This window comes from Panthera tigris, chromosome D1 (genome assembly GCF_018350195.1).
Source record: "Panthera tigris isolate Pti1 chromosome D1, P.tigris_Pti1_mat1.1, whole genome shotgun sequence".
Taxonomy (NCBI): domain Eukaryota; kingdom Metazoa; phylum Chordata; class Mammalia; order Carnivora; family Felidae; genus Panthera; species Panthera tigris.
The window spans coordinates 55,679,207-55,691,901 of record NC_056669.1 but is presented as its reverse complement, the minus strand read 5'-3'; the positions used below and the strand labels follow the sequence as shown (position 1 = coordinate 55,691,901).

Sequence of the window (12,695 nt, the reverse complement as noted above, 5' to 3'; positions counted from 1 at the left end):
TGCATATTCTCATGTAGAACCTAGTGCTTGCTAGTCAACAAGTGAAATGATTAAAGATTTGTCAGACAAGCAAGAAAAGCATAAAAGACTCAGCAGCAGGTTGTACATGTCTGAAAAGTAGATTAGTGAACTGGAAGATAGGTCAGTAGAAAATATCCTGACCAAAGCACAAATAAAAAAAAAGATGGATTATATAGAAAAGTGCTAGACTGACATAGGACCCAATAAAAAGATACATATAATACATATACATGCAATACATATAATACATATAATTGGGGTCACAGAGGGGGAAAAGAAAGCATAGAGAGTAATAAATGTAATATTTAAGAGTTAATGACAGAATTTCTCAAATTTGACGAAATGTATCAAGCTACAAATTCTAGAAGCATTAACTGCAACTCGAAAGTACAAAGCAAACATACTTAAAGAAATTATATTAAAACAACTGAAAACCAAAGACAAAGTGAAAATACTGAAAGTAGTTAGTAAAAAAAAAGACAAATTAGCATCAAAAGAGCAACAATAAGACTGAAAGCTAATTTCTCAGTAGAATCTTTAGGAACCATAAAAGTGATACAAGGACATTTTAAAAGTACTATAAAACAGGAGCGCTTGGGTGGCTCAGTTGGTTAAGCATCTGACCTCGGCTCAGGTCATGATCTCATTGCTTGAGGGTTCAAGCCCTGCTTTGGGCTCTGTGCTGATACCTCAGAGCCTGGAGCCTGCTTCAAATTCTGTATCTCCCTCTCTCTGTCCTTCCCCTGCTGATGCTTTGTCTCTCTCTCTCACTCTCAAAAATAAACATTAAAAAAAAATTTTTTTTTTAATGTTTAAGTACTATAAAACAATACTGCCAGCTTAGAATTCTATACTAGGTGAATTCAAAAATGAAGGCAAAAATAAAAGATGTTTCAGACCATCAAAATTGAGAAAATGCATCCCAGCAGACTGTGGTAAGGGAAATGCAGGTGCTAAAGTCAGAATAAAAGTAAACATAGCACAGAAACAAGGAAATATGGAAAAGAACAAAGACAACAGAAAGGGTAAGTGTGAGTACATCTAAATTAATTTTGACTACAAAACAAATAGTAGTTGTTATGCCCAGAATTCATGATCCCCAAAGACCACTAGGGAGCCGAGTCTGATGCAAAAGCAAAAGAGCCTTTATTCGAGCTAGCTCAGCCCAATCCCCTACCTGCACACAGTGGTGAGATACCGGGGAGAGAGAGTGAGTTTCAAAAGGACAAAGGTTTTATTGGGGCCTAGGGGCAGTTGGTGAGGTAATGGCTGTGGCCTCAGCCGATTGGCTGGGGAAGGGTCCGAGTCCTGTTAGGCAGGTGGGGGGGGGAGGGTTACTCAAGGGAAGGAGGTGTGGTCAAGGTGAAGGACACAGAACAAGATGGAGTCGGCCGGCATAGGCCTGCCCTTTCAGTAGTGTCATAAAATATGAAATACATACATATAAAATATATGTGAAATTATGCATGTTGGAAAGTAGAAATGGAGTTAAAGTTTTCTAAGATTTTAAAGGAGGGTAAAGATCCTACTTTATAGAGGACTAATCAAGGATCATGTCATAATCTCATAACCACTAAAAGAATTGTTATGTGTAGGCAAAAAATTAATAGAGGATACAAATAGAAAATGTTTTAAATACAGTACTTGATTAATCCAAAAAAGGGAAGAAAAGAAAAGAAAATGAACATTGAACAAGTGGAACAAACAGAAGACAAATAGTAAATTTGTTCTTATGAACCCAGACTTAAATTCTGCAGTTGCAGTAAATTTTAAATGTTATTAATGTACTACTTAAAAATAAAGATTCTCAGGCCGATTGAAAAAACTACACTTACCCTGCTTGCAAGAGATACCTCAAATATAAGGACACAGAAATAATGAAGATAGAAGAGTGAATAAAGACATATTATACAAATACTATCCATATGAGAGCTAACTACACTAATATCAGACAAAATGAAGTTTAAGGCAATTTAAATAAGTGAGATATTTTATTTTAATGCTGTCAGTTATACACAGACACACACACACACGCACACACACACACACACACACACACACACACACACATCCCTAGAAGCATGACTTCAAACATATAGACAGAAATTCACAGAATTTCAAGGAAATCCACAATTATAACAGAGGACTTTATATTTCTTTTTATTAATTATTATAGGAAGCAGATAAAATAGAATCTAAAAGACTTGAACAGTGCAATAAACTAGACCCTAGTTATGGCTGAAGAATACTGTACCAACAGCTGTAGGATACATTCTTTTTTAGATATACATGAAACATTTACCAAAATTGATTATGCTGGGCCTCAACAAATTTCGAGAGATTTAAATAATTTGCAGTATATTTACTGACCACAGTGGAATTTACTAGAAATCAATAATGAAATCCCTCAATGTGTGGGTGTTATACTCCTGGGCGCCTGGATGGCTCAGTCGGTTGAACGTCCAACTTTGGCTCAGGTCATGATCTCGCGGTTTGTGAGTTCGATGCCTGCATCGGGCTCTGTGCTGACAGCTCAGAGCCTGGAGCCTGCTTTGGATTCTGTGTCTTCCTCTCTCTGCCCCTCCCCCACTTGTGCGCACTGGCACATGCTCGCTCTCTCTCTCTCTCTCTCTCTCTCTCTCCCCCTCCCTCAAAAATAAACATTTAAAAAAAATGTTTTAAAAAAACAGTGTAAAACCTATAGGTCAAAGAAGAAACTATAAAAGAAGTTTGAAATTATTTTTGAACTGAATGATAATAGAATGTAGCATATGAAAGCTTGTAAGGTGCAACTAAATCTGTGCCCAGAGGGAAATTCATTTCCTTAAATGCGTGTAGTAGAAAAAAAAGAAAGATTTACAAATCAGTCATCTGAGTCTTCTAAGTCTCATGAAACCACTAGAGAAGGAAGAGTTCATTAAGATCTAAGAAAGTTGAAGGAAGGAAAGAATAAAAGAAAGAGCAGAAATTAAATGGACAACTGAACAATGGAGGAGAAAAATACAGGCAAAAGTTTTAGCCCTGAGAACTTTTGGGAAACAACTGAGAAACACCTAAGCCCTTAGAACGAATTCAGAAAGAGGAGATGGCAAAACAACTAGTCTAAGGGAAAAAAAGATGTCACTATAGATATACAGACATTAAAAGATAAGATGATCTTATGAAAAACTTTTTGCTTATCAATTTGAAATTCAAATGCAATCAGCTACATTTCTAGAAAAACACAACTTTCCAAAACTGATATATGAATGATTGGAGTTGAGAAGACAACTGCACTTGGCTGAAGGGAAGTGGATAATAGATGATTCTAGGTAACTTATTCTCAACACTGGCTGTGCATTAATGTCATCTGGGGAGCCTTTAAAAATGAGCTCCTGACCTCTACATTTCTGACTTCTTCCCCAGAAATTCTGATTTAGTTAATAGGGCCCAAATATGAGGTATTTTTTTTAAGCTCCTGAAGTGATTTTAATGTGCAGTCAGGCTTGAGAACAACTGTTCTAGTTTGAGAGACTTTTGTGTTCCTAGACATGAAGAAATGAAATACCCTCCACTGTATTTAGGAAACTGCAAGAGGAGAGGCAGAAAATGTAGGCACCAAATGGAAGAATTTAATATTACATCTGGTAAAACAATGACCCTCAGGTTTTAAGTAGAGGGCATGGAACACTGTATAGTTTAAATCAGTGCCTTTTATTTTTAAAAAATTTAAAATTTTTTTTTATATTTACAGTGAGAGAGAGAGAGAGAGAGAGAGAGAGAAAGTACAAGTGCGGGAGAGGGGCAGAGGGAGAGAATCTTAAGCAGGCTCCACACACAGCACAGAGCCCGATGCGGGGTTTGATCCTACAACCCTGGGATCATGACCTGAGCAGAAATCAAGAGTCAGACATTCAAGTAATGGAGCTGCCCAGGCCCTTTACTTTTATTTTTTAATTATGTTTATTGAAGTGTAACTAACATTACAGTGTTGTGTAAGTTTCACAATATACAATATAATGTACAATTGTACAATGTACAATATAATGATTCAACAATTCTATACATTTCTCAGTGCTCAAGATAAGTATACTCTTAACCCCCTTTATCTATTTAGCCCGTCCTTCACCTCCCCTCTAGCAACAACCACCAGTTTGTTCTCTGTATTTAAGAGTCTGTGTTTTGCTTGTCTCTTTTTTTCTTTGTTAATTTGTTTCTTAAATTCCGCATATGAGTGAAATCATATAGTATTTGTCTTTCTCTGACTGACTTATTTCACTTAGCACTGTATTCTATAGGCCCATCCATGTTGTTGCAAATGGCAAGATTTTATTTTTATTTTTTTTTTGTAGCTGAGTAATATTCCATTGTACATATATATACCACATCTTCTTTATCCCTTCATCTACCAGTGGACACTTGGGTTGCTTCCATAACTTGGCTGTTGTAAATAATGCTGCAGTAAACACAGGTGTGCATATATCTTTCAAATTAATGTTTTTGGTTTCTTTGGGTAAACATCCAGTGGTGGAATTACTGGATCATATGATATTTCGATTTTTAATTGTTTTGAGGAACCTCCATACTGTTTTCCATAGTGGCTGTACCAATTTGCATTCCCACCAACAGTGCATGAGGGTTCCTTTTTCTTCACATCCTCACCAACACTTGTTGTTTCTTGTTTTTGATTTTACCCATTCTGACAGGTGTAAGGTGATACCTCGTTGTGGTTTTAGTTTGCATTTCTCTGATTATTAGTGATGTGGAGCATCTTTTCATGTGTCTCTTGGCCATCTGTGTGTCTTCTTTGGAAGAATGTCTGTTCAGATCTTCTGCCCATTTTTAACTGGATTATTTCTGGTTTTTGCTGTTGAGTTGTAGAAGTTCTTTACTTATTTTAGATAGTAAACCCTTACCAGATATGTTATTTGCAAATATCTTCTCCCATTCTGTAGAATGCCTTTTTGTTTTGTTGACGGTTTACTTCCAGGTTTTGTTGATAGTTTACTTTTTATTTTGGTCTAGTCCCAGTAGTTTAAGTTTGCTTTTGTTTCCCTTGCTTGGGAGACATATCTCAAAAAAATGTTCCTGTGGCTGATATCAAAGAAATTGATTGATTACGGCTAATATCCTATAACAGTTTAGTTTGAATTGATACCAGCTTAACTTTAATAGCATGCAAAAACTCTGCTCCTCTTTACCTCTGTCCTCCCACCTTTATGTTGTTATTGGCACAAATTACATCTTTCTACATTGTGTGTCCATAATACTGTCTTTTTTATTTACCTATGCAGTTATCTTTACTAGTGTTCTTTATTTCTTTGTACAGCTTTGCGTTTGTCTGATGTCTTTTCTTTTCAACACGAAGGCCTTAGCCTTTGCTTCTTGCTTGCAGTGAGCCTAATGATCAGCCAGAGCTAAAAGCCTGGAGTCTTCTCAGGTCTTTTCTGAGTGTGCATCCTATTCTGGGCATGTACATATCTTCTGTCTTCCCCAGTATATATGGGCTCTTTTGAAAACACTGATTTCTTGCAGAAACTCTCACCAGCTTTACCTCCCAGGCTTAGACAGTCTGTTGCGTGTCTCAGCCCTAATCTTTTGCACAAGGAGGTTGTGGGATTTGTTTGCCTGACATCTTGAACAATGTCCCCCGCCTTTCACCTCTGAGTGAGCAGTTCTGACTAGGCAAAACCAAGGCAAGTGCCTTACATTAGCTCTTCAAGTAGCCCCCAGACAAGATAGGACAGACAAACATAAATTATTTTAGAATAAAATCTGGTTGGCTCCCTCATGCACTGGGGATCAAGGTCCCACACTAGCAGGCTGCTGTTTTCACCACTGCTCAGTTGGGGAGGGAGTTAGGAACAGTATAAGTAGAAATTCCGTGAAGCTTTTCTCTTGATTTTGATTTTCCTTTTCCTTGATTCATCGTTCAGCCCGTTGTTTTACACTCTTGACTTTTTCCAGAGTTTATAGTAAAGTTGATTCTAACAGTTTTTGCTTTAAAAAAAAAAAATTTCTCTGGAGGGACAAGACCTTAGATCTATCTCCTCCTCCATTTTTATGACATCATTCCATTTGTTTAATGGTGAAACACATTACTAATAAGCAATAAAGAGACCCATGATTTTAATTAAGCATGAACATGTAAGATCACCTTGTAGTTTTGAGAATGATCACCCCTCCCAACCTTCCCTAGGTTCCATATTAAACAAATTAAATATCTCTAGGTTTTTACCAAATTTGTATATGGTGATCCGACTGAAAATATTGGTTATGTAGAAAAAGCACTTGGGGAGCTTGAAGGAAGGGTGTCCTTCTAAATAATACACTTTCTCCAGATCAGCTGCACACTTTAATTTGTGAAGAAGCAGCTTAACATGTGGGCAACTCCATGTAGTATGCCCCAGTGTGAGAAGTAGCAATGATTTGTTTATCCTAATTTATTTTCCTAAGTAATTTGGGAAGGTGAGCTAGATTTAGGTGATTGTGTTCCCCGTTTCTTTGGAAGCCACAAGAACCACAGGAATTGCATTGTGTTTTACCTCTGTCTTCCCCCTTTACAGAAACATATATTGTATTTTACTGACTCTAATATAAATATTTTTGACATTTTGATATTGCTAAAAATGAGGTATATCTTACAATCAATGGCATGCCATATTATGATTGAGAACATTTACCTTGCTGTCTCAGATTTTATAAACTATCAAATATTTTAGGTGACTTTAATGAATTTTAGTAAAACTTCATATCCTTTTTGGAACAACACAGATATACAAATAAACATAATAAATAAAAGTAAATTAACTGATTGTGCTTGTTAATTCGATCAACTTCTCAGTTATTCCTAGCCTGGATCACTGAAGAGCAGATTGGCCTGGGTTTCTTTTCTCCTGAGTGTGTCAGTGTTGATGTAAACCTTCCCAGGTTACTAGGTGGAATCAGGGCTTCGGGGGAGATGGAAAATAGGAACTGAATGGCTCATTGGATATATTACACTTGTAATCGGCCTAGGGAATCCTCAGCCTCTTTGCCCTGATTACCTGCCTTATCTGTTTATTGGCAGGTGAGATAGTGGAGTTCAGAGTCCTATTTAGCCAGTTTTGCTGGGCGGGTGGGGGAAAACTAGTTCTTTCCTTTGTCTGGTCTGTTCGAAACACAGGTTTGGACTGATGCCTTGCCTAAGCTATTATTGTGCACCTGCATGCACACTATAAAGGGAAACTCTGAAATCTTTGCTGCATTCATTTTGAGACTCAGACCACAAACACGAAGGAATGTAACCAGAGTCCAGCCATAGTGTTCTTTTACCCTTTATTTCTTCTTTCACTGAAGACTGAAAAGTAGGTTTTAAAGTGGTTTTTGAAATGAAATGTGTTAGTCATTGTTATTTTGCTACTCAGTTGTCTGCTAGATGATACATTCCAAATGGATTCCTTAAACAATCATTTGAGATAGGACATAGCTGGTCAGAGCATATGGCTTTTTCAAGCCCTCAAAAAATGTCTTCGGGTTTTTGTTTTATTCTCAGAAGGAGTGATATAATTGGCAGGCACTTTTGAAACTTCCTGACGTGTCCACGACAAGGCTTTTATGAATCTCTAAAAGATAGATTAACTATTTTTCTGTAATGGAATTATTGGAACCTTAGAGACATGTTAATGCTGCTTTTCCCATTTCCTTGATTATTTTGTTCTATGTTTATCCCTATGGAAGATCTTGGCTGAAACTCTAGGCATTGCATTTTTTACCTGGCTGATTCTGATTTCTTTTAGAGACAGAAATTTTAGAGTGTAAAGAAATTTTGATGTGTCCAAAAACAGATAATATTGGGCCCAGATCCTAGTCATTGCATGTGGGTGGACCTGATGCTCATGAGAGAAGGAATGGTCTGTTTTAATGATCTAACACCTTTTCTGTGACCGAATGCATAGGGCAGTCATATATGTAAAGGAGCTGGCCAGACAGGTTCCAATCCTGTGACTAGAGTCTTTTATTTTTCTTACAGACACCTTGGCATGTCTAGATGTTTATAGAGCTCCCCCGTCATCGTAACTAGATTGCATTTTGCCAGGAAGGAAGAGACAAAGGAATTTGCAGAGTGGCCGTGAACTGAGTGATTTCCTATCTCTATATTCTTTCAGCCTGCTTTTTGGCTCAACAACACTGACTTGCTGAATAAATGAATGGGAATTTTTCTAATGGTGTCCTTGAAGCAATTAGGATACCTTGAACATTGCTTGCAAAGAAGCAAATTCTCTATAGAAATAGTGACAGGCACCTGTGCTTTCATTGCTATAAAGCTTACATTGAAAACATAAATGTTTTCTGACCGCTGTACTTCTGACTCTTCATTTCTATTATTACCTGCTTCAGGCATACTTAACCACCTGCTGACACATCTTGTGTTAAGAATTATAGACTCTTTCCTATAAAAATCCTCAGCTTCTGTTTGTTAATCAAGCTGTTTTAATGCAGAGAGTTCAGAAATGGTTGCTGTTTTCACTAAATTAGCATCTGTTTGCTTTCATAGCATCCAATTAAATCGGATGGCCTCCTTCCAGAAGGGGAGATTTTCACATCATGCTTAGGCTTCAGTGCTATGGCTTTAATTTTCAAATCTTCTACTGTTTATCCTATAAATTAGAACATTCTTTATAACCTTTCATCTTCATTTTATTATAGGTTGTTGCTCAGATGCTGACATTTAGAGCACTCAGTATCCTAGACCCCAGACCTTTAAATTTCAACAGTGAGTGTGATGACTGGAGGCAGTGGGTGGACCAAATACTTTGGCATTTTTAAAAAATTTTTCCTTGCTGTGTAACTTAAAAGTATAATCAAACAAATAATTTTCAGGGCGACTAATATTACTGAAATGAACGAAATTATTTTTCCAGATTTTCCACTTGATTACAGGAATGTGACCAAGGATGAAAAATCTGTGTTCGTGTGAAAACTTGCCCAAATGTCTGTAGTCCAGCTCCAATATAACTACCTAAGGGAACGCTATGGAACAGAAATGAAGATGGGAAAAAAACGTTTATGTCCACGCAGAATTATAGATTTGTTGCGCCTCAGAACCAGACAGACCAGAGTATTACTAGAGTATACAATTTAACCCTCCACTTCACAAATGGAGCAACAGGTTGAGAGATGACAAGTGGTCATATGACAAGTTGCCTAAGCATTCGCTTTGATATGGCCCACTGAGGACAGCAAGCCCAGAAGATGGTACAGTGACTGTAAGCGTAGTGCTTCTAAGCAGACATTTAGGAGATGGAAGAAGTGTGTCTATCAAAAAGGGACCGTACGTGAGACTGAAATAATCCTTCTCCTGATTTAAGGAAATCTCTCTGGTGAAAATGCCATGATGTGAATTCCTGTATGTTAAGTAGAGTCACTATGTTAAGTTCTCATTGAAAATGTTAATTACTGGGGCGCCTGGGTGGCGCAGTCACTTGAGCCTCCGACTTCAGCTCAGGTCGGGATCTTGCAGTTCACAAGTTTGAGCCCCACGTCGGGCTCTGTGCTGACAGCTCAGAGCCTGGAACCTGCTTTGAATTCTGTGCCTCCCTCTCTCTCTGCCCCTGCCCGACTTGTGCTCTGTCTCTCTCTCTCTCTCTCTCTCTCTCTCTCTCTCAAAAATAAGTAAACATTAAAAAAAAAGTTACTGAAGTCCATTTGTCAGTTGGTTCGCTTGACATTTGTTTTTCTCTAAAAGATACAATGCAAAATGCCTCTCCTTCCTTCTCTCTGCCTCGATTTAAATTTGGTGACGTTTGTTTCAGTTTTTGTTTCTAATGATTAATCATTTATTCTAATGATTTTATTTCTAATGACTTATTTCTAATGATACAAAGGACTAATTGGAGTTACATGAGCTTCACCTGTTACAGCTGAGCAACTGTGGAAATGTCCTCTCTGCGTCTTGGTTTGCTTGGTGTAATACCTGTGCCGCTCGGTTATTATGAGGGTTAGATGAAGCACAATGCTTGGCACATAGAAGATGCTCAATAAAATCTTGCAACTACTATTTTGTATACGTTGAGCCTTGCGACGGGAATTCCAGGCAGCCACGCAATTTTTTTTACTAAATGTAGATGCTGAAAGGAAAGGTAGGCCTGAGAAAAGGTTAAGGAAAATTAAAAATGCAACCCAGTAGCACAGTACTAGATTTTCTTTTATAATAACGCCACAAGGTACATCATCTTTCAGTCAACGGTGTCAATACAGAGGACTAACGAGGCATCCCAGAGTGCAAGGGAAAAAACTTGAAGGTCTGAAGGCTTGTCTCTTTTAGTTCTATGTAGGCAGGTTAGTGCCTAATATCTATGAGTCGAGCAAGTGTCTTTATCTTAGAAGCTATCAGTTTAGTGAGTGCTGAAGCCCTTATTCTTAAAAGGGAAATACAGCATGTTCCAACAAATTAGTTTCCAGCCTGGCCTGATGCTTTCTTGTTTGGTCTTATCCCAGCTCCCTCGTAATTCATAACCTATGCTTCAGTCAAACTGTCGGTTTCCAAATGTATGACATTATTTTTCACCTTGATAGTCTTTGCCTTTGCTGTTCTGCTTATCTGGAATGTCTGGAATTGTACATAAAACCTTTCTCTTATTATCTAAAACTTCCTTTGTATACCCTTTCTTGATTCCCCACAGTTGGGTGTGCTCTCATAGCCTTCCTTAATCCCCTGGGCAGTTCTCTGTCAGTAGTATCTCAGAAGTGAAGTAAATTTATGTATACTCTTCTCATTTAACAAGAGCCCAGTAATACAAGTCGTGTGCCAGAATCGTCCTGGTCTTACCTGAAATATTTTCAGTGTAGAAAGTGCATCTTACTTGGCATCAAACTTACTCCACTGCCTTGCAGAGAGCCTTGTATTGTGGAGACACTCCATAAATATTTCTTGAATTAGGAGAGCAAAAGGGATGTTCAGTTTTTGCAAACGCTATTAGGTAATCTGACACTCCACACCATAGGCCTATAGTTTTAACTCTAGATGCTCTGGCCAGGACAATCATTATTTCATATGGTCCCTTAGGACCATGGCAAGCTATTAACTTCAGTGCCTGTTGTAACCCAAGGCACCGGCAGCAGTGCTGACGGGGTTGTGTTCAGGAGCGAGAGCGAAAAGCATGTTTTAAAATGAGGAATCCCCATGGAAATTTAAGCAGGAGCGATCAACAAAATAAAAATGCAGAAGGTGGTTGCTGGGTGAGACAGGAAATGAACACCTTGTGAAGATTAGGCATTCCGCCGAGAGAAGGGAAACGTGGGAAACGAGTCTAAAGTAATTGTGCAGCTATTTCATTGCTGACACTTGGAAGCACATTGTTGTGTGTGTTGTTTTTAATGAAGTGTGCTTTTATGGTGCTGATGTTATTATCTGGATGAGGAAGTCTTCTCTAGTATTATTGTCATCTCAGCTTTCTGCAACCAACTAAATTAAAATACAGTAATGTAACGGGACAGCGGGACAAAAAAGAAAACCAGATGACTCTGACAGGTGACCCCAACTTGAACTTAGTGCTTTTCTCGTTTGCAGTGTACTGAAATCAGAATAGAGGTTCAGTGTAATGCTTGGCGGAGTTGGTGGGGGTGGGTAGTATATTTCGTGTAATAGAGGACCATGTCATAGTGTCATGGGGTGAAGATTGTTACGTTATTAGAATATGAGAAATCAGTGTTTCTCAACAGAGCATCAGTGAGTCCTCCAGGTAGTTCATGGATTGGCTTTTTGGAGTCTATCAATATGTATCATATGACAGCATAGGTGCTTTAGGTTCTGGTGTGAATTAATCATTTACTCGAATAAATAAGACTTTATTTTGTTGGTGTTACATTGAAAGTAGCACTGTTCTTTTCTTTAATTTTTATATGTTTGATTTTTTTGGTAGGCAAGTAATGAGGGATAACAATATCAAGCCAGACAGTTTGGAGTTGGTGATTTATGGATGCTTTTCTTTTTCTGAAGAAATAAATAGGTGGGAAGAATAGGAAAATTATTTTTAGGCACATGTAAACTTACTTTAACTTCCCAAAACATCTCATGGTAATAGTTCTTTGGACAGTTTTCTAAGGATAACATTTATGTCCTGGATAATAGTATCATTATAAAATAAATTTATGTCATTCTTTTAACCAGATAGTTCTGTTTGCTCCCATATTTTAATGCCTTTCCCCTAGGATAACTTATAACTAATAAGATCACCAAACATAACTTCTGAATCAGATTAAATGATCAATTGGTTTTCATAGTATTTTTTTCTCTAATTCCTTGAAATGAAAAATTGATATGAGTTAATTCGTGTATAGTTAAATCACGAGAACTAAGTTATAAAAGGGTTACATTACAGCAAAGTCAAACCACATATTGAGGACTAGTACATATTGGGTACTGCTCAAGATGCTGGCATTAAGTAGGGGCGCCTGGATGGCTCAGTTGGTTAAGTGTCCAACTTCGACTCAGGTCATGATCTCACAGTTCATGGGTTGAAGCCCCGCGGTCGGGCTCTGTGCTGACAGCTCGGAGTCTGGAGCCTGCTTCAGATTCTGTCTATCTGTCTGTCTGTCTGTCTCTCTCTCTCTGCCCTGCTCCTCTTGCACTCTGTCTCTGTTTCTCTCTCAAAAATAAATAAACATTATTTAAAAAAATGCTGGCATTAAGTAAAATCATTCAACTACGGAAG

General features: G+C 37.8%; 1 protein-coding gene across 3 annotated transcripts in view; it reads left to right on the top strand.

Annotated features, from left to right (window-relative positions):
• Positions 1 to 12,695, top strand: part of UVRAG (UV radiation resistance associated) — a 296,834-nt gene that overhangs the window by 176,548 nt on the left and 107,591 nt on the right. The window lies entirely within an intron of this gene.